At 38.6% G+C, this 27,310-nt stretch overlaps 1 long non-coding RNA gene across 1 annotated transcript; it reads left to right on the forward strand.

Moving 5' to 3' along the window:
* Nucleotides 1-27,310, forward strand: LOC142603008 (uncharacterized). The gene is made up of 3 exons (XR_012836879.1): nucleotides 1-899; nucleotides 4,746-4,866; nucleotides 27,212-27,310. It is a non-coding gene; the product is annotated as an uncharacterized LOC142603008 (long non-coding RNA).

Consider the following 27,310-nt stretch of genomic DNA (forward strand, 5'->3'; position numbering starts at 1 on the left):
TTTTGACAGGAAGTAAAGATGTATGGTATGTTTGACTGCTATTAAGTCTTATTTTTCTGGTATTTTGGGGGAAGCAGAGATCACCCAAGATCTTGGTCCCTCACCATCTAAAGCTTAGGAAAAGAGGAAAGGAAGTGCAGATCACAAAGGGAATCAACAAATAGCACTCTCTTAATGTCTTGGCAAAATGTTCTCTTAATAACACGATCATTAATAAATTATGAGAATAGTTGGGGGTGTGTGTGTGTCGTAATTTAGACTTTCTGCTCCAAGGGGAGTTGGAAATTCTCATTTTGAATGAAACAAGAACGTGTTATGCAGTGTGGCTGAGGGTCCGGTTTCCTGACCTCCGGTCATGTTTGCTACTGATGCGGGAGTGTGGGATATCTTTGCTAAGGTTTTGCGGTGAATATCTGTAGAGTTTTAATCTTCCACTAAGAAGGGATTTTGAAAATGACTCTGAAAATAGATTTAAAATTAAAGGTAATATCATTCTGAAAGTTCAAATATTATGAAAGCTGCTCTTTAGATGTGGCCATAAATTCAGTATTCAAACCAGAGTTTCACACTGTCATTGCTGTTTCTAGGTGAATGAATATAATAGCAAAAAATAGGGAATTATTCAAATTATTTTAAGATTGCTAAATATTTATCCTAGAGACAAACTGGGCATTAAACTGAAAGCTAAACACTTGAAATGCACTGCTAGGTGTTGAAGTAGTTGGTTTGCACACTTTTGCCATCATCTGCTATTTTAGAATCATCCTGCTCGTTGGAAGAACGGATATGAAGTAAAAATAGGAATCAGCCAGATAACTAAGATCCACAGTATTTTGTTACTTGCTATACAGTGCTTTTGCTGCTTACCAGAGTGGAGATCGACTATACCCCTGGTTCAGGTAGGCACAACTTGTTGGTGATAGTTGTGACTGGCACTAGAACTGGATTAAAACTCCTATGCTAAGGGTCTATAAGTTAAAGATGACCTCTCGAGTCATCTGCTGAAGGAAGTTATTTATTAAAAGCAGGAAAAGAACCATGTTCTTAGTGTCATTATTTTAAGTAGTAGGAAACTGGGTTGAAATGTTTTTAAAGAACATTCTCACATTACCATCTATCCTCATTAACCCACGTTAGCAATACACATTTCTGTTAGTTCAAATGATATTTTAATAGTCCTCTTACCTGAATGAATTTTGAGGTGACAGCTACACTTCCAAAACTGATTATATACTCTGATCTTTTACTTTCACCCAATGCTTCTGTTCTTCTCATCCCAGAACCAGCAATGTGCGTTCCCTTTGGGAAGGATGATCTTCCAGCCATTCCTCTAATAGTTCCATCTTCTCTACTTGCCTCCTTTCCACTCGTTTCCTGTGTAGTTCTAAATCTTATCCATCCTTTAAAGTTCAGTTTCAGTTCCTCAGAACTTTTTCTGCTTCTCTAGATTTGTATCCTCAAAAAGCGCTCTGCCACAGTCTGCTCCTTAGGTTTCACTACTTCCCTTTCCTTTTTCTGCTCTGTTCTTCCTCTTTTCCATTTCATCCTCCTACCTTTGAGCTGAGCAGCAAATATCCTTATGATATTTACAGGAGAAGTAATATTTGGATAGTTCTTTGTTTGGTATTTCCATTGGAAATATCACAAGCAGTCATGTTTCCATGATATTTCCATTGACATTAACTTCGGAACGACTTCCTTTAATCGGGCTTAGGGGGGGAGAAGCTTCATATTCATTGCCAGCTTTGTGTGTTTGCCTTCTCACTTTTAAAATAATTTGGTAAATGAACAGGGAGGGAAAGATCACAATCAGTTGGCTTGTCTTTATTCAGATTGAAAACTAAAGCAAATGTAACTTCTGCAGCTATGTAATGTTCATATACAGGAAGAATATATTGAGGTGATTTAAATATTTATATATAGAAAAGCTTAAGCTGCTGAAAGAACACATTAAAGAGAAGACGTATGCTAAGGTTTGAAAACTAACAAATCATTTCATGCGCCAAGAAATTTTAATTGTTGTCTAGATATGAGATGCCTTGTTTTAAGGCCTGACTTGTACAGGATAATTATTCAGAGCTTTCTGAATAATTAGATTATTTCTTTTGGGGAAAGCAAAAATCATTAGTTATAATTTAACATTTTAGTCATAGATCTGTATTGTACTAGGAAGGCTTTTTTTTTGTTTCTTTGCCCTTTTTTTTTTTTTTTTTGTAAAACGACATATGAAATCTGAGTTGTTAGGGGAGCAGAAATGGAAACAGATGCGGTAGAAATCTTCCATGACCCATGCTGTTTTCGATTCAGTTGCAGGAAAATGCTGACATGGTTATCCAGCTGTGTGCTGATCAGTGTAGTTCTCCAAACATCAGTCTCCTTGAACGTACAGCGCCTGATTTTTGCAGCCTCATACTCCACGTTTATTGGACTGGGACGGATAGCTTGGTATTTGTGGACTTTTCTACCTGTGGTCCTTAACCTTTCTTCTGAGTCAAACCCCATGGTCTAAGCACCCATCACACTTTGCAGAGTCTCTTATAGTCAGGTCATTTCATGATGGCACTTAATAGTAAGAATAGGAATGAGAAATAATCTGGGAACTTGTTACAGCTGGTTGTATTTGACTTTATTGATGATAATCAGCATATATATGCCATGAATTCAACCAATATAAGGTATGTCATGGTGTTCTGATTAAGAATTCTTTTTTTTTTTTTTTTAAACCACTTGAAAGAAAATATTGAATTTAACAATGAGAAAGTTATCTTGTATTAGGACAAAATATTAGTTTTAATTCTGAACAAAAATTAAATAGGTTTTATTGGACAAGAAATGAGAGTAATTAACTTCTGCATTTAAAATGTACAGCTGCACTATGCCTGGAAGAATGGTTTTGTGGAGTTAGTGAGGAGACCTGGGTTCTGCTCTTGGCATTTTCCCAAAATTACTGAATTTCTGTCAGTCATTTAATCTCTATAGTTAAGTAAAATAACTTCTCTACTTCACGGGAATATGAAATGAATATTAATTTAATGATTGTGGAGTGCCAGGAGTAATATTGGCTGTACAAATGTTTAGCTAAATCAATGCTTTAGGATGCGCATTTGCATAAAACCATACTAGACAATTAGTTAGAGCCAGCCATACTGCCTGTTTTAGACTCTGGGTAATATTTTACCTTAATTTGCACCTGGCAGGAGTAATAGGCACAAATGGATTGGAAGTTGGGTGAAATCTTGCCCACTTTAAATGGAAGATGCATCTTATTGTAGCAGGTGCTCAGGCAGATACCAGTGAATCAAAATACTGAACCATATGGTCCCTTTGAAGTTCCTCAGATCCTCTCATTGACTTTGACATGTTTTTGATTGCTTGTTTAGAAATACTAGTGTCCTGTGATGAACGGCATCTAGCTCACAACATAACCCTGTTTTTACTCCCAGCTTCCTAAAACATGAATTCAGTACAATATAGAAAAAAATAGAATAGAAAGCAAGACTGAGGTCTTTTGCAGAACAGGAGTTCCTTTTCTTTCTCTCTTTCTCTCTCTCTCTCTCCTTTTTTTTTTTTTTTTTTTTTTTTTTTTTTCCCTTAAAGCAGCTTTGGAATTTTGCTTTGACTTTTACCCAGTATTTTTGAAGCTCCTTAAAATCCTCAGAAGTCCAACAGTTCATGTGAATACCTAGCCAGTGCCACAAACACTTGAAGGAGGCTGCTAAGGAGCAGGAATGCTGTTTTTCCAGAACACAGTTAGGAAAATCTCATTAGGTAGTGAGAAGATGAGGACCTTTATGAAGCCTGGATACTAAGGAGCTGTGAAAGCTTTGGCTGAAGATCCTTATGACTCTGAGATGCTTCTGCCTCTTTAGCAAACTTACTCTGCATCTTTTTATGCAAAACATGGTGTCTTTACATTAACATTCTGCAGTTCTTGTATGCTTTTTAATCAATTTTTTAAAGAGATGCTAATTATGTTCCTATACATTTCATCTGATGGATTTGACTGAAATTGGCTAACAGTTCCAAAAATTCCTTAGGAACCTGCATGCAACCCACAGACCTTCTTTTCTGAGAAAAGTCAGCCATATTATTAGCTCATATTATTTTATGTCTTTTTTTTTGCATCTCATTAATTCAGCCAACCTTAATGATGAAATAAACCCTGATATTTCCTCTTTGAGACATGTTGCAGTGGCTTACCTGCGTCTTTTCTGTTGGCTGTCTTTCAGGCTTGTATTTTTAATGTTGCCATTAGCTAGCATGTTGAATAGTGAGAAGTTATAAATTCCGTGAATCAATTTTCAGGTAATCTATCCTGAGTGCTTCATTGGAAGCATAATATGATTCAGAATCAGCAAAAGCCCGTGAAAGTCATAGGATCGTGTTTATTCATCAGAAACAGAAATGTCAGCAGCAGCAGGACTATTTTAAACACTCCACCTCTCTTGACAAATTTATGACAACCATCCCAGGTTCATGAAACCTGTAAACTCACAGAACAGCTTAATTAAAGACCAAAAAGATTTGTATTTGAGAGGAAGAAAAAGTAGTGATGGGTCCAACTGAAAATCAGAGGTGCAGATAAGCTAAATATAATGCTTTGACAAGATACGCTGAATTTAGTCCTTTATCTTTTGCTTAACCCTTGCAGTTGATCACTTTCCCACCTTGTACTTCTAGAGCATGTCTGCACACAGGAGTGAGATTTTCATGTAATAACTCTCTCCTGTTTGATTTCTGTTTAGAACATCTGCAAACAGACAGTGGTGCTGCGGTAGAATCCTGCCCCTGGGATTCCCTCTAGTAAAACTGAAGAGATTGAGGTCATCTGAAGAGCTTCCGCTCTCTCTCTACCTCAGTTGGAAGGTACTTTGTAAACTACTATCATATATGTTGAACTTCTGACTGGAAGGATGCCCAGCAAAAACCTTTGAATGATCAGATTAGTTTACATTAGGATTTCTTTTCAGCAAAAAAAAAAAAAAAAAAAAAAAAAAAAAAAGGTGCTGGAAGCAATAATTTAGGCATTTGTTTAATCAAAACAGTATTTCAATTAAAATAATCTTTTGTCAGAAAAAGGAAGAAATGGCAAAAATAAAATCACAGAATATGTAATTTAAGGAGGGGAAGAAAAAAATAATCTAGCACTGCGCTGTAACGGGATTTCCTTATCAACCACTTCCCAGATGCTGTAACTGTCATTTAGGCGATGCCAGTGGCTGGTCTCAGGCCAACCTAATATAAGTTGGTTCCACTTGTCACCCTTTTAATTTCCCAGCTGGACTCAGTTTTAAAGGGCGTATTGGCATTATCAAAGTAATCTTTAAGATATGTGTTGGTTTTCTTTTAAATCTGTTTTGTTTCTAAATCGTATTAGTGGAAAAAATAAGGAAATGCTGGAAAGATAAAAGGAATATTATTGTCTTTGTATGGTATCAGAACTTGTGCTCTGAACACATGCTCTTCTTTCAAGACATGTGAAATGTCTTGTCCAACACGTGATGGTAGGAAACACTTGTTTAAAGAGTGCTGGAGAATCCCTTTTGCAGTCAGAAACTCAAGTAATATATATCCCTGGTTATTAAATAATACTCATTCAATTACCTGAAAAATGTAGTTGCTTACTAACTTTAGAAGACCCTATTTTTATATTCAAAAATTTAGACTCTGAAATAGTGGAAAATAATGAAAATAATTGAAAAGCAACAGCTGTCTAAGAAAATAAGGTTATATAAACACCTAAGTAACAGAAGATATTCTCTGCTTTTCCATCTATCCTATCTCTTTTATAAATTCTGTCTAAAATTAATTTTGTTTGGCTTTTTCTATGACCATTTTGAAATTGCAGTGTTGGAGTGGCCTTGTTGGTAGTGAGGTTCTGCTCAGATAATATATTTGCTCTTCTTTCTTCAGTTCTTACTGAGATAATTAACAGAAATCTGTTGCTTACCCAGAGGCATTATTAGAGGTGTTATTCACAAATATCAAGGCTCTGTGCGTTACTCTGAAGGGCTGGAATGCGGGTAAAACCACAGCGCAAGGGGTTTGCTCATCCTCAGGCTTTCTTGCCCTTGTAAATATGGAGGAAACACTTGAATTCCACAGAAATTAGTGGAAAACTGGATTTAATTTCTATAGTTATTTGGGGTTCTATATTTTAGTCCATTCTGTATTGGAGTTAATGTTATAAATACAAGTCTTTAATCTTTCCTGCCTCTCTTGTTATTTCCCCTTTCTTTTCCTCTTTTTTCCTCTTGGATCCAAATGATCTGTTCCCATCCTTTATAAAATATCCCATTTTGCTAATTATTTTATAGCCGAAATAGGCTCCCACTCTAGCTGACTGTGCAGCTGCATAAATACATTCACCTGCACAGTTCAAGCTGGTGAGAAGTAGTTGGAAAGGGAGGAGGATGCTGACCTCTTCAGCTGATGCAGGTGGTATTGCTGCTGAATTCCCAGCCATAAACTCACCCTCCCGTAGCTTTCCTTCAAGCATTCCCTTTTCCCCCCTTCCCTGGGCACAAATCTGATTCTTTCTGAAAATAGTATTTTTCTTGGCAAGAAAACAAATCATTGCTTGCTTTATTTTAACATTTCCTGTCACTTTCCAGATCATTTAATGGTGTGAAATTCTATTATTTCATCTGTCTGTCCACGTATCAAATTATCTAGCTAAAGGATGCTATTTTTTCTACTCTGTTGTATCATTATACTTTACCATTAAGTACCTTGAAGTCAGTAGAATTTTGCCAGTAAAATACCAGGGCTGGTGAATATTTGTGATATTTAGTCTCACTTTCGCTTGACTAAATCTAAAGGAATTGAATTCCTACAAAACTAATAGGAAATCCACTGGTTATCTCTACGGTATTGATTAGCCTCTAATAAAAAAATGTTCAACTTCAATTACTATTATTTTTAAGAGCTTTTTTTTTAATCTTTTTCAGTTTTCCTCTCCAAAAAGCATGAGAAACGTGAAATTAAGGTGCCACAAGTCAATTAAGGATTAATAGAATTATAGAGGTGTTTGATAGAAATATTACACAATTATTCATTATTAAATTTACAGGTGCAAATTCTGTTCCCATCAAAGAGGATACTTCAGCTTAATTAATTTTAATTTATGGAGTATGCTGGATGGCACTGCTTGAGCAGGCATATATTTGCTTAGCAATATTACCTCCTAATGCCACTCTGGAGGATGGCACTCTGAACGGCTTTGCATTGTTGCACACAACTTTTTCACACAATACTGGCAACATTAATTTCAAAGCACTAGTCATATTAATCTGAAGGCACTCTTGGTTTTTTTGAGCAACTGTCTTAATCCACCTCAAAGACAAAAATCAATGTATCAGTTATCATATTTGAGCAATACATTGTAAGTATGTGCCAATAGTTACCAAAGAGTCAGATTCATATTGCCTTGATTGCATTTGAATACTGTTCTCCTGGGAGTCTGCTTGGATTAGTTTTATGATAATTCTCATATCTTACACCTATGAAAGGTGAAATTCTCTGTTGCTGGGAAGGCTGATGTACCTTGTATTTGCCATTAGAGAGCTCCTGTTTACTGAATTGCACACAAACCACTGTATGGGGAGCGAGCCTTTTTTCAGCCCTGCTGATCCTAAATTTCATAGAATATCTTCCCAAAGTAACCATCAGTCCTATGTATCAGGCAGCAGAATCTGATTTTGTCAGCAGCTTTCATGTTGCCGGTCCCTATCGCATTACTCGGCACATAAGCTTTCCTTTATGTTCCGGAGCCATATGTGATCCCTCTTGATTTCTCCTTAGGTTTCAGAAGGATTTATTCTAGATGTGGGATAATACGAGATGAGACCAAACTGAGATATGTTATAGATTACAGAGCAGAAGAGCATTTGAGGGATGTGTGGGTGGGAAAGGAGACACTTGTGTGCTGATTCTGAGCATTACTGTACCACACTTTAGTCTGAGATGTGTGGCAGTGTTGCCTATAGCGGATCATAATATAGACAGAGCATATGGCTCAATAGAAGTGCCTGCTTTCTTGAGAAGTGTTAGGGATTGTGGCTTCCCTGTCTTCAACTCCGGTTTAAATGCAGCAGTGTTGTCCTCTGGGCAGAAGTTTGAAGACTGTAGCTGTGATTTTGTGTTGAGGGTCAAAAAGAGAGGAATGGCTTGATCTTTTTCGAGCTGTGCATTTTTATGTGCACGCTGGATGAGTGATTTTATTGTTATTTTAATGTTTATGCTTCCATTTGCTTTCTCATTGCATAAATAGCAGCAGATGAAAACTCATTGAGTGACTGGAAGAGAAAAATATCTGTCTGGAGTGGACTCATCAGGGCAGAGCCAGAGAAGGTCAATTCTCTGTCCCACTGATGAGGGTTGTTTAAAAATGAGAATGCTATGTCTGGCGCAGAATGGACCATGATGCACAGACAGCAGATACAAGGAAAAGATTTTGAGGAGAAGCGTGGCTGTGTGCTTGCCAGTGCTTACACTAACCATCTCCTCTCGGCCCCACTTGCAGACAGGATAACAGGTCAAATGGATCTTAGGCCATACCATTCTCGTGTTTCATGATTTTTTCCTTCCTTGATATGGAATCCTTGCCATATCAACATATCTTTATGTGTAGGGGGGTGTGTGTCTGTGTCCCAAGAGAAGACATGGTTCTGCATCTCTTCATAGTGCCAGTCTGTCTCTGTCTTCAGCCTTCTTGTGGACTGCTCTCGGACCATTGCGCTTGACTCTGTGCTGTTCCAAGGTGCATTATGTAGGTAACGCTGGGAACTTTGGAGAGCGAAGGAAAGGATGCTCAGAAAACATCAGAGCTTTTATAACAAGTGCTAGTTACCTGGTAGCCAAGAACGATATTGGCCGGATGATGGTAAAGTAGTGCTCTGTCAGTTCAGTGCGGCAGAAAACAAAGGTTTAGATTTGGCAAGTGTCCTGTTCAATGTACAAAAGAAATTTGCATACAAAGTGGAGGGTAGAGTCATCAAAGATTGATTTTGGATACAAGAAAGGAGGAAGAAACTAGGCAAAAGCATTGGGAACTTGTCTTTGAGGAACTACTGGAATAATTACTGGAATGGGTAGATGGTACCAAATCCAGGGCAGTAGAAACTGAATCTGAGTTACCTGAATATTTGTAGCTTTATAAAAATATTTGTCTCTTTTGTAGATGAGGGGTGTACAGCTCTTCCAGATCCTCACATTAATGCTGATATAGAAACACAGAATTTTAGACTTAGCACATTTTCTTCATCAATCCAGCATTTTTCCCAAGTCAAAGGGTTGACTGAAGCAACTCTACTTTGATCTTAATACATTTAGTTTTTAAACTGTTTTTTTGACTGGTTAGGAAAAAAAGTTATATGATTGCATTAATAATAATGATAGAATAATGAACAACTAATAGTAATAAAGATGAAGTGGCATTATCCAAAGATGTGCGTTATTTCAGTAAAATGTCTGTTGAATTCACAAGCGTTGCTTTTTGGTTGGCTTGAAGTTTTGCTGGGAGTAAGATACTTTGGGTCTACTTATCCTCCCACCAGACAGCTGACAGCAGCTTGAGCAGATGCTGAAGACTCTTCTCCAAATACCTTCAGCTGGAAAGAGAGTGCCTTTTCCCTTTCTTCCTTCCCCCAAGCCCTAAGAGAAGTTTGAAAGTCCTAGAAAAGACCACAGAATGCCTAGAGATTCTGCAGTCTAAAGTGTAGATGGAGACATATAGAAAAGCATCCATTAGCCGGGAGAGAAGGAATTAAAAAAGGTTAGTACTTCTGTCCTTTTGTCCAAAGTTCATAGTTAGCATTCTCTTCTGTGCTCCCATCCTGTAAAAGTTTTAAGACGTGGTTGTCAGTCCAGATTCTCCCCTTCTTTCTGTCTGGTTTGTCAGATGTTTAGCTCACCAATTGTAAAAGTAAAAAAAAAATCTAGCTATGAAGGAGAACCTCACCGGGCTTATCTCACTGAGTATTTTTATAACTCTGTTGGGATCGTGCTGTGGCAGTTGTTTGAATAATAGCATCAGGACGGCTGAGTCAGTGCCCCAATTTCTGCCTTTCTCCACTCCAAACCTAATGAACGATACTAAGCTCACAAAGGAGGGCAGATCTCGGGGTCCAAGGGCGGTGAGTTCGCTGGCTTAGGGGACTGTAATTGTTGCAGTTCAAAATGCTATCGTATATCATGCTACTGGTAATTTGAAGTAGTGGATTTGCTACTGGCCAGTAGCAAACTGCTTTGGGTGTTGAATAGCAGCTTCTTATCTCCAGATTCACAGATGGGATTGTGGATGTCCCGCTTCTGATGGTTAGCATTGAATAGGAAGTTTTGTAAATGATTCTTGGCAGGAGTGCTCATTACATTTCTATTGAGATTTATCTCCACAGCTGAGTTTTCCTTTGCTTTTTTTTCTCTCTACCATGCAATTAAATGGGTGACCATCCTATGCAGAGGGAACTGCTTCTATTACAGATGAAAAGAACTGAGAGTGAAGCCAGCCACACACAACACTAGGTTTTAAGCCAGCTTTCCTTCAGTTTTCAGAAGAAATGAAAAAATGCATATATCTGTTACATATTCCTGGTCTCTGAGATACCACACACAATATTTTCATAAAATACGTGCTCATAAATGTATTACATTCTTACATCAACCTTTTGGACTGGAAAAATGTTATTTCTCTAATAGGAAAAAATGTTCTCAGTGTCTAACATTAGGTAATGAGAGCATATCTGTTGCTTTGCTGACAGCAGTAAATATTTCCTGTAGTGTTCTTTATTGCCATTTTAATGGCAGTACTCCCAAAGCTGAGTAGACACTGCATGTTGTTGTACAAGAAACTATTCTGAGATACACACTATTGATTGGAGAGCACTGCTGTATTTGACAAGCTGATCGTAATTTGTCTGTGAATTCATATTTTCTTAAACTGTTTTGAAAAAATAAATATTTGGAAATAAATAAGAAAACCTGAATATAATTTAAACTATGTTTCTACTCATAGATGATGTATCCCTAATTTTTTTGCTAAGCAGAAATTTAAAAAATGAGAAATGTGACTCAGGAGAATGTTTTCAAAATCTTAGAGTACTCACTGTGAACTTTCCTGGCTTTTGCGGAGAATGGAGAAGTTCACAGCCTGTTTTGGAGCACTGAATTTGTGAGTGTGGGATGTTTTTCCTTTTTTTTTTTCTTCCCTCCATCTTTTTTTTTTTTTTCTTTTCCTCATTTTTTTTTCTTTAAGCTCAAATTGAAGTACAACAAGTCCTTTCAAGATGCATTGCTTTATTTTGGAAAATTTTCTAAATCAAAAAAAGCCATTGTGCTGCTTTCCCTGTGAGATTTATAACCACCAAAGTTATCACTACCTGTCTTATATCTTTCCACAATATATGAAAAGAAGTTTGATGATGTTCTCTTGAGTTTGCTGCAAAGTGTTGGTTAACAATATTGGAATGAGTGTAACTGAAGCAGATGTTATGGCTTTCACTGATACAACTAAATACTTATTTCTCCATAAGTGTTTTTGATAGCCTATGGTATATTCAGCCAAAGGTTATACACATTGCCTATGGAAATCAGCTGCTGTAAATAAAAGCAGGCTACTAGCTTTTTCTGATATTTTTTTTCTGTATTTATTATCCATTATGAACACACAGCTTTGTAGTTAAAATATTTAATCTGCGCTGATCAGAAATCTGAACTCAGATGTGACTCATATGTAATTTGCCAATAGGTGGCATGAGTGCATTACCAAGGTTTACAGGTATAATAACTGCTTATATTTAACTTTCCAAAGATGCGGCAGAAGGCAGCGTGTCTCATGTTAGCAGTCACCAGTTCCCAAATAGTAACAACTGGCTGAAATCTACAGTCTGTGATGCGTGCTGCCAACGATGAATGAAGTGGTTTTGTTACAGAATTGAGAAAAACCAACAAAGTTAATGCATAATAGCAATACAAAACAGGAATGAAGTCTGTGCATAATAGCTATGCGAAAAAAGAATGACCTGAAATCAACCGCAACCACCACACAGCAGTGTGACCAAAAAAAAATAAAAAAATATTTATATTTCTTATCAATTAATAAACATTAATTTATGGCTTCTCTTCAACAACAAAAAATAAATCAAGTGTATTTTAAATTACGTAAAATCTTGAGAAGAAATGTTTCCTGAGCATAGGTAAGAGGGGTTTATTAAGAGGAGCCTCATCTGGTGGCCCTGAGCAACCCCCACCCTGAAGATCCAGCAATCAAAGCAGCTCGCTGTCCCCTTGTGCCCTGCGCCTCAGTACAACACTGACCTGAAGCCAGTCGTTTCCAATTGGCACACAGATTTCTAGGTTTAGTACGTAGAATTAGGAAAGCACTCATTTGTAACTAACATAAACAGCATGAAATATTTGCCTTTTCTGTGGTGTTTTTTTTTTTTTTTTTCCCCCAGAACTTTCTCAAGTGCTTGCTAGCTGTGATTTATCCAGGTTGGATAACTTTCTAAATGCAATTTATGGGTCTAAGAGCAGTTATGAAACTGCAAAAATTCTCGTTTGAAATTCTTCACCCTGTACTGTACAAGTGGTCAATGAGATGATTATAACTATCCCTCTGCCTTTGAAGCCTTTGAATTGATTTGTGGTATAACAATGTAAGCAAAGTGTTTGGGAAGTGCCCATATAATGATTTTGATCCTTGCCTGGATGCTCCATTTCTTCACAGACCAGGTATTCATCTGGTGTTTGTTGATTCGCAATCTGTGAGCGTGATAGGAAATTCTGTGAATTAGAAAAGACGCAGGTATTTCTTAGCCCACTTTTGTCACGTTTACGAACTGATAACCTTCAGAATGGCAGCATCCACTCTTCTAAATGTGTGTGTTCTCTTTTTCCACCTTGGAATCTAAGTATCAGGACAGGATTCAACTTCTCATGGGAGTTTCATACAATACGCCTTAGAGGACAGGGAGTTAGGAGCTATTTAAGATTTGAATTTTATTTTAATTGCACTTTTTTTTTTTTGAGGCAACGGGGTCTAGAGTTCTGCTCCTTTGCATGAAGGTCTTCCTGTCCATTCTCTTTACTCAGAATTGGTATTACTGATTGGGTGATTACAAATTACTCAGTCCATTGACTACTTCCAGGTTGTTGCAGGGTAGGAGGACTTGGCATGGATGGGGCTGTTTAAGGCTAAGTATTAAGATCTGTGTTAGTCATACAACACACAGAAGCTGGATCTTTGTTTCTAACTGCATTTTCCTATGCCTTTAGGGAGGGACAAGACGCTGCAGCAGAAGGATGTTGCTTAGGTGTTTCCATTCCCTTGTTTCCTTCAAATCGTACAGTTCCCAGACTCTAAAAATCACCAAATAATTGGTGTCCACCAGTCTGAAAAGGTGAGTTAGGCTTCACATTTGTGACTGCTCTATATTGAGCTTTTCCCACAAAATGAGTATAATAGCCTAGAAATACAGCGTCTGGAAATATTTCATCAAAGGCTGAATATATGAGAGAAAAGAGACTGAGTAAGTTAGCGGTAGTACCCGATAGGGTTTTGACCGCCGCATGGGTTTGGGTTGAGAGGTGTATTTCGAAAGCACTAATCCCTAGTCTTTGCTTTTGTGAGACCAAGAGTTTTTCCACTTGCAATCGCTGGACAATGATCTCTCTCCTACGTTCTCAACACTGTCTTATTACGTCATCTTTGAGAAGAGAATGGCACACCGTTTTAAACACAGATGGCTACGGGTGTTGTCCGTAGGTAGTTTGTGTCCAAATGTTGCTAACATCAGAGTAGACTGAAATAGAAAAAAATGCCCACAAGGAGTTTAGAAACGTTTCCTTAACACAGACAAAATTTTAGTCTCCATGTGATAGAAATAATAGCACTGCAAGGAATATGAATTACCATCATTCATCTCAGTGAGATGCTGATTTTTGAAGGCTAAGCACTGACTTCAATTTTTTTCTATGTTTTGTCAGTTAAACATGAGGATTTTCAGAGATAGTTTTGAAAAAGGAAATGTTCATGAAGTTTTTAGTCAAAAAATAATGAAAACTGATCATTATTCTGGGCCTGTGGTCAGTATTTAGTATTAAAGACTTGCAGCTTTTGCTCTCCTACCCCTAAAAGCCTAGAAGCAGGGGCAAGAGAACAGAGAAGTAGATGGTTCTGCAGAGCACTGCGTTTTCTCTAATGTACCATGCAAAATGAACATTAATGAGACATTGCTGGTTCAACTAACATTTTGACTTATTGAGTTTGATTTTTTCTTTTTTTTTTTTAAATCATTCAAATTTTGTCCTTGGAAACTATCTACAACTCGGTTTTATTTCATTTTTAGGTAAAGTGGTTTTAACTATAGGATGCATGGTTTCCACAGGTAGTAGCACTGAATTAAGAGAGCTCTATAATCCACAGAATCTGAAATGTTCTTTTAGTTTTTTGCTCAACATAAAAGCTTATGTCACTTGAGTTCAGCAAGAGTTAGTTAAAGATAGTACATGTCAGGATATATTTTCTAATAATAGCATCTGTTTTTGTGGAGCCAAAATGTAATACCTTTGGAGGACTATCTAAATTGGTGGTAAAACTGTGTTCAACTTCCTCCTTTAACCAAAATTCTTTGTTCTTCATTGTGTCCGATGCGGAAAAGTTAAATGTGAATCATAAATTGATTCCTTTGGCTACAGAGTAGAATAATTCTGTTGTGTTTATTTCAGTCCTTGTCTCAGATAACAGCTTCTTGTTAGCAGGGGAACAGAGAAATGGTGCCGTGTGCTGGGGAGGGAGAGATGTTGTTGGTCCCAGCTTCTGCAGGGGCGTAAGATCTGAAAGCAGATGGCTTTGTGCTGCCTAACAGAAGGCTGCGCTCCACTGGGATTTGAGTGATGTGGGGAATTTGTGGGCCAAGCTTGGGTTTTCTTCAATGGGCAAAGCAGATTAATCTCAGTCACCAGATGCCAAAGAATCTTGGAAGGCTTCCTTCATACCTGCTTGGATGTCCCATCCAAGGGACCATCTGCCTCCAGAAGAGAACTCAAACCTCGGTGTTGACTATGTTGAGGATTATATCTGGCCTTTTACAATATGTAGTGGACAGAAGAAATTTGGGATCTTCTGTTTCCCATGTAGTATCACTTAGACTGTCGATCTAGGCATAATGGCAAGCTGGTGTTTTGAATGATATCAGTAAATGGACTTTTATTTGATTTTTCCAACCTTTCCATCATCTTTGCTATTTTCCTTGATAAGAAGTTCATGTAATTTCATAACGTAGAGAATAAAAGGCAATATGTGAAATATTTCATCTCTTAATGATACTGGAACTTTGTGCTGATGCATTTTACTGGATCTCTTGCAGTTGCTTTCATTTTGCTGTTTGCATGAGCTTGACTCTTGCTAGGTGATGTAGTCTGGATGACTTCAGCAGTGGAGTTATGTCCATTTATACCACCTGAATCCCTGGCCCATGGATTAATCCCGTTCATGCAGTGGAAAAACACTGGCACGAGCCCCGTACGGTAGGTTTCGCCTGTAGACAGTAAAGGCAATACTAAGACGCTCCCAGAAAAATCAATGCCCTGGAGACAAAACTTAAGTCCCACAATCTTCTATGCTGGTCACCTTCCTCAGAAGGGATGATGTGAGTTCGTCCAGCACACACCACAGGGCGCAGGGTGACCTGGACCGCAGTGCCGAGCATCCCCAGGGACCGCTGGGGCCACGAGCGAATGGAAAGCGGCTTCCTGCGAGAAAACAGTGGCATAGCATGACCTGGTGCTTGGGAAAACAAAGCAAAGCAGGGATTTTATTTGTCTAGGCTAAGCCTCCTGCTGCAAATTTATAGGCTTTTTAACTTGCTGTGCTACCTGTCAGTCTGAACAGATGCACAGCCTTCAGGCTCTCGGAGCTTGCCAGCAACTGGCATCCTGCTGGGAACCGTAGGAGGACTTTCAGTATGAAGCAGGGCAAGCTAATAATAGCGCAAGAATACATTGAAACCAATGCTTGCACAAAGACGTAGAAAAGGGTAACCCGTAGTTTTGCTTTTTTTCAGCCAGCAGAAGGATGTATGGGGGGAAAACCACAGGCCATTGACTTCAGTGCTTGCTTGGCAGCAGGATGCTGAATACCTTGGCCAGAATAACCAGATGTTTGAGTTTCCCCAAAGCTGGGAGAAGCCATAGATATGTAAAAATAACCTTTTCTAAGCAGGCATGCTTCTCAGGCTGTTGAAAATTTACTGGGTCTAATTTACTGTTCGAGTAAAAACAGAGGTATAGCAAAGTATACCTGTATGAAACATGCATTTTTGTTTTTCTTGGTGTTATAACTGTTAGTTTCAGAGTTCTTTACCTTAAAGGTTCCTGGGGGTTCAATTCAGCTGCCCAGTGATAAGCCACATGTTATTTGAATGAGGGACGCTGCGTGGGGCTGTTGATAGACCCTTTATTTCTTTCTGATACTTTAGCAGGAGTCCTACCTCTGTGATACCATAGGACATCTGATGTGGCAATAAAGGTGCCTGTGTCAGCAACTAAACTGAGCCCTGGCATTCCATAATGAAAGGCTGGCTGGTGCGTAGGAGGTGGTGACACTGGGCTGAGAAGCATCCTTCCGACGTGATGTGCTTGGCAGCTGTAGTAACCAAATAATTATTTTTTGTTCAGGACATGGCTGGGGGGTACGGCTGCTCTAAACTTTCATTTTTTGCCAAAAATGACTTCTTTTTAGGAAAAAAAGAGGTAATGTTGAGATGAGAATTGACAAGATGAGAAAAGAGAAATCATTATTAATATCAGCTAAAGAACACTTTAATTTTGGCATTTCAAGGAATAATGGGAATTCTTGATCAGAAATGCCATCTGCCAAGAATTTCCCTCAGCTGGTTATGGTAAATTGAGCAATGGTAAATTGTTCTTTATATTTATTTCTGTTTCTGGAATGAAACCCACAAATTATTCACTTGTAAAGATTATTTATAAATCTCTCAAAGCCATTCCTGCTCACCTCCTAATGTCCTATGTACTGGGAAAGGACTAGAAAAAGTTTATTTTTCCAGAACTGAGGGAAAAGTCCTGTGTCCTGTGAGGCAGAGTGGAACTGGGAATGAAAATACAGCTTTGGGCAGAGGAGCATTGAGATCAAGTCCAACAATCCCCCCCTCATCCACGCTGACTGGTTTCCAGGAGACAAACCATTTAGGAAAACATCATTAAGAGTGCTTGTGTTGGTTTTGCGTGGCAAGGTTTTGGTAGCGGGGGGGCTACAGGGGTGGCTTCTGTGAGAAGCTGCTAGAAGCTACCCCTGTGTCTGACAGAGCCAATGCCAGCCGGCTCCTAGACGGACCCGCCGCTGGCCAAGGCCAAGCCAATCAGCGCCTCTGTGATAACATATTTAAGAAAGACAAAAACAGTTAGAGAGAGCTTTTGCAGCCAGAGAGAGGAGTGAGAAGATGTAAGAACATCTGCAGACACCAAGGTCAGTGAAGAAGGAGGGGGAGGAGGTGCTCCAGGCGCCGGAGCAAGATCCCCCTGCAGCCCGTGGTGAAGACCATGGTGAAGCAGGCTGTTCCCCTGCAGCCCATGGAGGGAGGATGAGGGGGTGTAGAGATTCCACCTGCAGCCCGTGGAGGACCCCACGCTGGAGCAGGTGGAGACACCCGAAGGAGGCTGTGACCCCGTGGGAAGCCCGCGCTGGAGCAAGCTCCTGGCAGGACCTGTGGATCCGTGGAGAGAGGAGCCCACGCCAGAGCAGGTTTGCTGACAGGACTTGTGACCCCGTGGGGGACCCACGCTGGAGCAGTCTGCTCCTGAAGGTCTGCACCCCGTGGAGGAGACTCACGTTGGAGAAGTTCGTGAAGGACTGTCTCCCGTGAGAGGGACCCCACGCTGGAGTGGGGGAACAATGAGTCCTCCCCCTGAGGATGAAGAAGCGGCAGAAACACCGTGTGATGAACTGACCGTAACCCCCACTCCCCGTCCCCCTGTGCCGCTGGGGGGGGCGGAGGTTGAAGCCGGGAGTGAAGTTGAGCCCGGGAAGATGGGAGGGGTGGGGGGAGGTGTTTTTAAGATTTGGTTTTATTTCTCATTCCTCTACTCTGTTTTGCTTAGTAATAAATAAGATGAATTCCTTCTCTAAGTTCGGTCTGTTTTGCTCGTGATGATAATTAGAGAATGATCTCTCCCTGTCCTTATCTCGACCCGTAAGTTTTCTTTTATTGTAGCTTTTCTCCCCTGTCTAATGAAAGAGGGGAGTGATAGAGCGGCTCTGGTGGGCACCTGGCCCTCAGCCAGGGTCAACCCCCCACAGTGCTCAAAGTTAGTCTTGGACTGCAGTTTTCTCCTTTTGGGAATTTTGGTCAGGAATTGACGAAAATTTATGATGAAAATGTCCTAAAAGGCCTATAATGTTGAGAGTGAGAAAGTATGTGCTGACACTGTTCTTGAGTTTCGAGACATGCGTGTTCCCATCTTCCCTGGTGGGAGCTAGGTCTTCCTACAGCCTCCAACAGCAGTTTTGTGCTATTAAAGACAACTGTTGTTTGGTGGTGTGGGGTTTTTTTTGTTTTTTTCTTAAAGTTACTAATGCTACTTCCTGCAGCATTCTCTCAGACGAGAGAATTGGATTTGGTTAAAAATATCCCCCCATACGCTTGGGGGGGGGGGGGGAGGGGAACCATCATCTCTTCAGTATTTTCAAGGCCAATTAATTTTTTAATTAACAAAAGTATACTTGAAAATATAAAACATTCATTTGTGGAAATTGGTCTGTTTCCAGTTATTGCTGGATTAGTTTGGCAAGTTGTATTTTTAAAAGTAGAAAATGAAATTCTCATGCAGAAAGATAAATTGTTTAACTTCCGTGGAAGTCTTTAAACTGATTCTTTTTACTTTAGATTTTGATGTATTTTGTTGTGTTTAGATATGTGCCATATCTACTGTTGTGATTAAAAAGTAGAATTAATTTGAAATAAAATTTCATTATGGCTTTCAGTGCTTGATTCAAAATAACTTATAATTTCCATCAATTTTTTAGGCATTTTTCCTAAGTGGATATTAGTTTGACTCCTGCAAAATAATCAGGCACGATCTCAATAACAGGAATGTGCAAGCACATGCTCGTTGTCTGAAGCTGAAATAATAGAAAAGTCTTTAGTGATGTTTTAGTTCACTTGTAAATTGAACGAATAATGGAAGTGTTTTGCAATTTGCAAATGTTCATGTATTTTTTTTCTAGAATTTGCTTTGTATATATTGTTACTAGTGTAGAAAAAAATGGTTTAACTTATGCTACCAATATTCATGTCAAAACTAATTGACATTCATAGACAGATAATTTTATGCTTCTTTGAACATGGTCTGTAGGATCGCCCCACGGATATTACATTAATTTCACTTTTCAGAAATTACATTTTCTATAAAAACTCTTACAGTGACTTCACAGTAGTGATAGTCTTAAAATTTCCAACTTTTTTTCTGGTTGCAGAGCAATCATTGAGCTGTGTGAAACAGGTCATGTTGCAAAGAAGAAACCAGGAGGTTTCTACTTGAAACACATTTTGCGAAAAATGAAGTTGTATTTCGTATGAAGAGCATCCTAGTTCTTTTAAGAGGGATTTTGATGCGTTGAATATCTGATGTATTTTCCCAAGTTTGGTTTCTTGGATTTAAACATTTACACAAAAGGAAAGAGAAAAAGTAGTTTGCATTTAAGTTAAAAAGGGGAAAGAAAAAAAAAAAAGTCTAGATCCTGAAACAAACGCATAGTCAATAAGACAAAAAAATCTTTCCTAAAATTTGGAAAGATTTCACATTCTATTAATAACCCTTTGATTTACAGATTCCTCTGAAAAGATCTCAGTGGTACTGTGCTGTTTTTGTAAATGTACGTCACAAAAATCTTATCCACTTATTTTCAGCATGATAGTAAAAAAAACCAACCCACCAAAACCTAAAACAAAAAACCCAAACCCTATTGCATTTAATGAAAGATGCTTAAATTATAGCAGAGTCATTCCTTCATTGCATTTGCAATGTCGTATTTATCGCATCATCTTTATTGTTTTGTAATTAAGGATTCATTGCAGTTTCCACTGTACATCCAGTTGTTCAGGAGTTCATAATTCAGCCCACTTAATTTGTAACATGCTGAAACTTGGGAAATAAATTGTCTCTCTGTATGCAAGTTTTTAGTGGGTTTTTTAATGGCTTCAATTGATTAAGCCTTTTTAAGCTATGGTGGTGAAAAAAAACCCTACAAAGAGCCAGATCTAAGAAGTATGGAGGTGACAAAAGTGTGTTAACTACAAGGAATGGAATTCAAAATCACAACCTGAGCCCCCGGCTGGGACACTGCTTGTCTCCAGAAACACTTTTTCTTTTTTCTTCTTTTTTTTCCCTTCTTTTTTTTCCCTTCTTTTTTTCCCTTCTTTTTTCCCTTCTTTTTTTTCCCTTCTTTTTTTTCCCTTCTTTTTTTTTCCCCTTCTTTTTTTTTCCCCTTCTTTTTTTTTCCCTTCTTTTTTTTTCCCTTCTTTTTTTTTTTCCCTTCTTTTTTTTTCCCTTCTGTTTTTTTTTCCCTTCTGGCTTTTTCCCTTCTGTTTTTTTTCTTTTTTCTTCTTCTTTTTTTTCTTCTTTTTTTTTTCTTCTTTTTTTCTCTTTTTCTTTCTTTTCTCCCCTCCCCCTTGTTATCTTTGCTCCAGAAAAATGTAGGACTGTGTATCTTTGTGCAGTGACACCCGGGGCTCTGAAGGACTGGATCGGAGAGCCCTGCTTAGAGTGGGATGTATCAGCACGAACAGGCCTACGGAGGAAAACTTTGTGAGTAATTTATAATAAAAAGATGCCCGTTCCAGTAAAGGGAAGATCTGGTTTGAATCTCCCTTTCTAGTCTGAGGGATATGAATCTCTCTCTTGCAGTTTTAGAAGAGCGTTTAATTCTGAGGCTATAGACGACGCTGGTACAGAGGCAGGGAAGTTCCCTACGCACCTGGTGCTGAAACTGCACCGCGTATGGGAAAGTTGGTGAGACCAGGAGGGGCTGGGCGAGCGGGGAGAGCCTGATTTGATAATCTAGTAGTTACGGACACAGCACACAGCTGGCTGGGGAAGTCAAGGGCTTCACAGTTGCCTGCGGTACACTGGTGTATTTTTTTAGTGACTTGATATGTATAGATAATCTAGATTTATATTTTCATGTGATTGATGTGATTGATTGCCAAATAGCTACCTGCGTAGCCAGGAGCCTTAATGAACTTTCTTTAAGCTCTTGTCACACAAAAAGTTTGGAGCAGAAAGAAGAACATTGCACATCTCTGCCTGCCAAACGTATCCTTGGCAAGCTGTCCCTTGAACAATCCTGACTTGTTTCCATTTAATTAATGAACACTTTCCTGCTCTGTGATTATTGTCCTTGCCTGAAGTTGTTCCCATTATAGAGATGAATAAATAGTTCTCGACATCAGTTTCTACCTGCTTTGTAATTTGTTACACCGTCAGGGACCTGTAACTTGTCCTTGCTTTTAGTTCCTACTAATTCTGCCTCATCTTATTTCTTTATTTTTTCTTTCTTATATGATTTCTGTTTTGTCCTTCACAGTTAAAAAAATAAAAATTAAAAAAAAAAATCTTATCAAATATCTTGGTATTCTTTTATTGCTATCACAAATATCTTTCATCTCTCTTCTTTGTCGTGGAATGTATTTCCTTGGTTGAGGCAGGAGGTCTCTTCTCTCCTCATTCAAGTGTCTGTCAGGAGCTGCTTGTGCCACACAAACACATGAAAGGACGAACATAAATTATCACAGACATTTCCTGAGTACAGGAAAGGAATCATCTTCTCATTCTCCCATTTTGCTGAGAATTTTAGATCTGTTTGCACCCCTGTTACTTTGCTTTGAATGTTTCCAGTGAAGTTACACTGTAAAGCCTTTGCCAAGTGGAGGGCTCGAGTATGGTGTGAGCAGGCTTTGTGTGTTTGAGACGTAGTAGAAAAAAACTATCAAAACCAGCGTGTGATTACGTGACTCTTCAGCACGAGGAATAACAGAGAGAGTGGGGGGACTTCTGCCCTGGCTGGCGCGCGTTCCTGGGGATCCTTCAGTGAGCGGTTGCCAACAGCAGCCAGCAGAACTGTGCGGTATTTTCCATTTGTAGATTATCAATAAATGACTGCTGTATTCAATAGATAAATTAGTCACAAAGAAAACAGCAGGTTCTAATCATCTCCAAATTAATGCCTTCCTGGCATTCGGTGTACTGGCTAACACAGAATAATTGCTTTGGCACATGCCACGCTGTCCTAGGAATTGCACAAGTCCAAGGCTATCCTGTAATAGCTGTTACCCACAAGGGAATACAAATTCCCTGCCTTTTTGGTAACCGGTGCTTTAAACGGTACATCACCATGACTTACTAACGTAACGGATAGCTCTCTGTCGGCATGCGTTATTGTAGGGGTAACGTATCCCGGGTTTGCCTCTCCAGTTGCACTACATCGTCCTAAGCAAATCGTCAGCCTGGCATTCACAGCTGCTCTCAGCGTCTTGCCATAAATGATAGACGAGTACCACATTCTCCGGTTTTGAGTGCAACGCAAGTTCAGTACTTCTGGGCTTGTTTACATGTCCCTTTGAAAACTATCAAGATATTCCTGAAGTGGGTGAATTGGTTCAAATAAAAAAAAAAAAATTAAAAAAAAAAAATTTAAAAAAAAAAATAAAAAAAAAAAAAAAGAATAAAGGCAAGTATTCCCAGCAGGAGCTTTCTCTCACACTTGATTTGAATGTTTGAATATGGATACGTCGGTAGGTTTGTTTTTGTTTATTCTGTGCACATAATTCATTCCTCTTTAGTCTGAATACATTACTTTAGACTAGCAGGGACAGTGAAAGTAGAACTTGTTGGACATTTAAAGCTTCAGTGAGACAAAAAGAGATCATGTTAAATAAATATGTGTACCGTGTACACTTTCTCTGCAGGGCTGGTTGCAGTTTTCATAATACTGAAATACTGTGAATAATAGGAAAGCGTAGCTGTGAGTTATCAGAAATTAGAACAACTTCTGCCCAAACATCTTCAAATCACCTGACTGAGCTGAGATTTGATTCAAAAACTTCAGATGACTCGTCTTATAATGGAGTTTAAGCCCACACTGGGTCTGGAAAATTAGACACTGAGGTCTGAATTTTCCATTTTGAGCCTGTCTCCTTTTGGGAACAGGCTTGTTGGTCCTAGCATACACTAACAGATTGCAGTGCTACGGTGGCTGTTCGAAGTATAATTTATCTTTTTTGAATAAAAATGTCTTTAGAAGAGAGAGACTACCTGTTCCTTTCTCCTCCGGATACAGCAGTTTTGTCAGTGCAAACAATTTCTGTTCACTCAAATATTAAGGAAATAGTGGTTAAACAAAGTAAAAATTCCTGTTGTTTTGACAGAGACAAAATATTAATATACTTTAGAAAAAGACTTGATTGTAAGAGGGTAATAGAATAAGATTATTAATTCAGCAGTTTCTTTGAGGAAAGTGTTGGGGTTTTTTGGGGTGGCCTTCATGAGAGGTTGGTCTAATCTCCTCCAAGTTTTTCTGGTGTCAAAAATTAGATGTGAAGATCCAGTGATTGCTCTGTCACTGCATTTCTCCATTGCTTTATGGAATCCATTTTCCCTTGAAATAGTACATGTTCTTAATGTCTAAAATCATAGTTCTGGTATTGATGGTTAGAGATTCCCAGAATGCAATGTTTTTTTGAAGATGGAAATATATTTAGGTTTTTGGTAGGGGAACTTTGGTATAGCTTCAAAATGTATGGATAATAGTTGTTAAAATCTTCAAAGTACATAGACAAGATCCCATGCCTCTTAATAAAGTCTAGTATACAAAGAGAGTAAAGGATGGAAAGTCTACTGTTCCTAGTCTAATGTATAGTCTGGGTTTCAAAAATGGTAATGTCTTAACTGAGGAATTGAAAATTCAGTACGATTTTTTTTTTTAAAATCATTTATTTATAAAATTAGGTAATGGATTTTGAGTACAGAGGTTTTAATATAATTTATTCCTTTGATTTCATAATTGTTAGAAATGTCTTATTTTTTCTTTCCTAATTTTAATGCCTAATTTTAGTTAGTTAATCCTCACTTTAGTAATTGTCTGTGTAGAATTTAAACCCATCTTCTTAAGTGTCGCTGTGATATTTTTGACAATATATGGCATTAAAACATTTCCATAGTCACCGCAGGTGATGTCATGAAATATTGGGATTTGAAATGAAACTGTGACAAAGGAACAAAAACTTTAAGGAAACTGTTCTGTCACCTTTATGTTATTCCTTAGCATTTTTGTTGCAGAGCCATAAGTAAAACTCCAAGCTTGTACATGGAAAGAAAGTGTCTTTTTATCTGAACTTTTTGATGTCCTCTCAGCCTGTATTTTTAATAAATTCTTTCCATGTTATTTCAGTTTATTTCTTATGAACTATTATATTTTTTTGAAGCCCAGAATTTCTTGTTTTTCTTTTTTAAAAAGTAAAAAAAAAAGAAAGAGAGAGAGAGAGAAGCACCAAACTGCTGTTTATATGGAAACTATGCAAAGTGAACAGCAGACAGCTGAACGCTCCATTAATCTCTGCTCTTCTTTTAAATTTATTACTCCTCCCAAAATCAGTGGACTGAGGTCTTTTTACCCAGTGTAAGGATCGTTGCATAAATCTAAGCATGATGAGACCTCAAATTTGGTTTCGTGCTACTTTTATAGTCGGAGCTAAAGTCAACTTTTGTTCTGAGCGAGTTCCTGGTCCATAGCGGGGTAAGTAAGTGAGAAGACAGGAGCAGTAGATCAAAAAAGTTAAGCTTTTTACAGATCTGCTGGTTTGATAGTTCATTGCAAACTAAATGGAGCCCACCAAGCTTTATTGAGTGCTTCCTACATCAATTCGATATCTCACAGATGAACTGGAACCTCAGAAAGATATCTAATAATAGTTTAAGGATTTCAAAGTGAGAGACAGTCTGCAGCAGCCTTCAATATTAGTTACCCTTACTATCAAAAATATATAGTTTGGCTCACATTTATGTCGATACAAGTTTTGGTCTATGAGGTTTTCCATTCCCTTTTTTTTGTTAGCTTTAAGCAATCCGCAGTCAGAAATCTTAACCTTCATGGAATATGAACTTGTGTGGTTCGTTAGAAATAAAATAAGGTGCCGATTATTTCTCTTGGTAGCTGTTTTTACTGTAGCCAAATTTTTAAACCTCCAAAACAGGCACTGGCAGGAGAGAAATTGTAAGAGTTATACTAGTAGCTTATTTGGAGTTTGATGTGACTTGATTGCTTGTCACATGAAAAAAATACTAATTGTCATTACCATCACCACAGGTCTTCAGATTTTGAAGCAAATAAAACACTATCTGACAGACACAAAGCAGAGCTGAATTTCAACAGAATTTGCCTGTAACATTTTAGTATATTCGTGTATAAATTCTCAGGTCAGTCTTGTCTCTGCTGAGTTTGATGTGTGGAGTCCCACTGACCCCACAGTGAAGGAAAATGAGTTGAGCATTAGAAATCACGTGTTGAGCACGCAGGGAAATTCATCTGCTGTTTATAATGTAACATGGATCAAATCATTTAAAGGTGATGGGTATTCAGAAAGAGAGACAAATGTGATCTGGAGACATGTTGCTTTTCTTCTAAGATTTTTTTTGTGCATTGGGGAAAAATGACTGAAAGGAGCAATAGTATTAACTAGAATTAGTCACAAACAGTTGCAATTCAAGTTGTGCCATCGGTGTTTTAATCTTGCTGTGCCACTGCGTGAATTCAGTCAGGCTGTTTCATCGCTCGGTGAATTTGGCATGTGATTCAGTGGAAGGAAGAGTCACCTGTGTGGGACAGTTCATGCATGTATTTTTTTCCTGGAAACTGCCTCTTGATCAGAATTTAAATTTAGAGAACACAAATAATCCGAAGAGGCAGATTAAGAAGGGACGCTGAATGAGACCCGTTTCTTTTTGTCCAAGGTGAAGGTAAAAAGGGTCTCTCCCACTCTCCACTGGTGGAACGTGTGAGGAGTGGTGGGAGCCGAAGCCGGGGTTTGCTGTACCCGGTTCGGGAGATGCGATAGGTATCGGAGAACCGAGGAAGTTGGGGGAGCAGACTGCTCGGTGCCTCAGCACATCCGTGCTTCTTAGGGGCAGAGTTAGTCTGGCTTGGAGTACTTTATCGTGAGTGTCCAGATAACACCACAGTTTTCTGAAGTCACCTATTTTTAATCAGTGGATATTCTTTAAAAACAATTGTGAAAACAACAGTTAAAAAGAAGCCAGTTACATCCTCTGCTGTGACTGATTTTACTGATGCCTAGAACCAACCAGAGCTTTACAGTCTCTCTTATCAGTGAATAATTCATGTCCTATGAGTGAAAAACCCAACAAAACTAAACCAAGATATGCAAATATCTGTCTTAAGACTTTAACAGCTCATCTTTTGGATACAACTATTATAAAGTCATTGGGAAGAAGTAGCTCATACATAAAAATGAATGTTGCCATGCAACAAGTGCTAAAGAAAGAACCACAAGATTTAAGCCTTAATTAATTTTCCATAGCAGTTGGGAATGTTCAGGAATAAGGAAGTTCAGGAGCACCAGTGTTAATTAAGCCTCATTTGCTACAAATCTGTGGCTTGAGGTTAAAGACTTTGATGTCTGAGGTGGTATAAAGTCCAACTGATGCTTTTTCATGATCGTAACACGTAAGGGCATGCTCTCCCATGAAACTTCCTTAGCACCTGATAAAACGTGTATGTAGGCTACAGGCTCCAAGTGTTTGAGTTTGTAGGAGTTTAGTCCTCTCTGAGGTCTCCATCACCCCTGTTCAGTTCTGTGAGACCCACAAAAGCAGATGACCTGAGGTCCTGTGCAGACTTTGGGCTCCATATGGATGAAACAAACCACCGTAAGGGCTGGTGTTCGTCAGAGGGCATAGCTGAATGGAGATTTGTAAATGCTGATGTCATAGCAGCTAAAAATAATACCTGTGTTGGTTACTATTTAGGTGACAGAATCCTCTGCTTCTCTGACTTGCGAGAACTCATTTGCCAGGCTGCAGTGCATTAGGCAGAGATTGGCATGGTAGCAAAGGAAGAGATTTCAAAGACACAAATTAAACCTGTTACGTCACATCTTTGTGGTTCAGTTCCCTGTAGATAAAACTTGATGGATCCATTGGGCGAAAGGCAAGCAAAACAGAGCCTGTTGGTGGAAGTCTCAGATATTGTGGTGAGCTGATGGCCAGAAAAGCACGT

The sequence above is a fragment of the Balearica regulorum genome, chromosome 9, assembly GCF_011004875.1.
Source record: "Balearica regulorum gibbericeps isolate bBalReg1 chromosome 9, bBalReg1.pri, whole genome shotgun sequence".
NCBI classification, from domain to species: domain Eukaryota; kingdom Metazoa; phylum Chordata; class Aves; order Gruiformes; family Gruidae; genus Balearica; species Balearica regulorum.